Genomic DNA, 1,666 nt, shown 5'->3' with positions numbered 1-1,666 from the left:
ATTCCAAGTGTGGCCTTACCAAGGCATTGTAAAGTGGTATTAATACTTCACGTGATCTTGATTCTATCCCTCTGTTAATGCAGCCTAGCACTGTGTTGGCTTTTTTGGCAGCTGCAGCACACTGCTGGCTCATATTTAGGTGATTGTCCACTAGGACTCCGAGGTCCCTCTCACAGTTACTACTATTGAGCAAGGTACCTCCTAAACTATACCTGTACATTTGGATTTTCTTGCCTAAATGTAGAACCTTACTTTTTTCACCATTGAATTTCATTTTGTTAGATAGCGCCCAGTGTTCAAGTCTGTCCAGATCCTCCTGTATCCTAAGCCTGTCTTCTGGAGTGTTGGCTATGGCCGCTTAGTAAATTTGCAGTCCCCCCAGCGGCCCGATCCAGGCTCTGGAGGCCTGGAAAAGGCCTCCGGAGCCCGGATCGGCCATGGAGGGAGCACAAAATCGCTCTGGAGCCATAGATCCGGGCAGCAGAGGCCTTTTCCAGGCCTCTGCAGCCCGAATCGGACTGCTGGGGGTCCGCAAAATCATTCTGCAGCCATACTTGTACTCGCGCTGGCAGCTTACAAGGAACCGGTTCTTCCATTCAGAAAAAGATGCGGGAACGCTGTTCTGTGTGTTCTATGACAAAAAAAGTATATATGTATATATGTATATTATATATGTACATTACATATGTATGTATGTATGTATGTGTGTGTGTATACACACACACACGCAACATATATATATATGTGTATTTGTATGTTCAGATTTTAGGATAAGTTCTGTTTCTATTTTCTCAGCTGTCAAACTGAAAGAATCTGATAATAAGTTGTGCTTAACTAGTTCTCTGTATTTAATGCAGGTGGGTCATTTTCTACCAGAAGAAGCCCTTGCCTTTTTCACTGGCTCAGCTCACACTTTCTCAACCACTATGGTTCTGGAAGCAAAACCCGATGTTGTCCACCACCCATACTGGCCTCGGAATTTGGAACTCCAAAATTACATCCCAAATGACCGACCCACATGGCAACTCTTCACATTCTTCTTCTCTATTTTAGGAATTCTCATGCTATTGACTTGGTTTGTAGCAGGTTGGCGAAGCAAGACATGGGGCCCTTTTGGAACTTGGCGCACCTTGATCATTTGTTGGTTTACCATCTGTGTTTTTATTCATATTGTCATGGAAGGCTGGTTTATCCTTTACCATATGGAAATCCCAGGGGATCAATCCATTCTCTCTCAGATCTGTAAGATGTGTGTCTATCTGGTTTCTGTCTCTTGATTTTGGGGGGGGGGGAAATTGATGCAGCAGGTTAACATGGGCGGAAAGTGGAGGGTGGGCAGGAGGATCTGCAGGAGGCATAAATGGAGCAAATGACACGTCAGTTAATCCTATTGTGTACTTGAATCAGACTTCAGAACACAAATATGTGATAGTGACAGTTGTGTAGACAGTCTTTGCTTACCAACAGTAACTTGGACCAGCAAATTCAGTGTAACTGATGTGGCCATAATTCATTGTCACATGACCACAGCAACTTATAACAGGGGTCTTCACACTTGGCCCTTTTATGACTTGTGGACGTCAACTCCCAGAATTCCTCAGCCAGGCATAAACAGTCATAAAAGGGCCAGGTTTGAAGATCCCTGACTTATAACAACAATTCCTGC

General features: G+C 44.2%; 1 pseudogene; it reads left to right on the top strand.

Moving 5' to 3' along the window:
- Positions 1-1,277, top strand: part of LOC107291913 — a 7,616-nt pseudogene extending 6,339 nt beyond the window's left edge.
- Positions 1,278-1,666: the final 389 nt, after the last annotated feature.

Source organism: Protobothrops mucrosquamatus, unplaced genomic scaffold (assembly GCF_001527695.2).
Source record: "Protobothrops mucrosquamatus isolate PMUCROS unplaced genomic scaffold, P.Mucros_1.0 scaffold_159, whole genome shotgun sequence".
Lineage (NCBI taxonomy): Eukaryota > Metazoa > Chordata > Lepidosauria > Squamata > Viperidae > Protobothrops > Protobothrops mucrosquamatus.
Note: the sequence above shows the minus strand (reverse complement) of the source record. Positions and strands in the feature narration are given on the sequence as shown.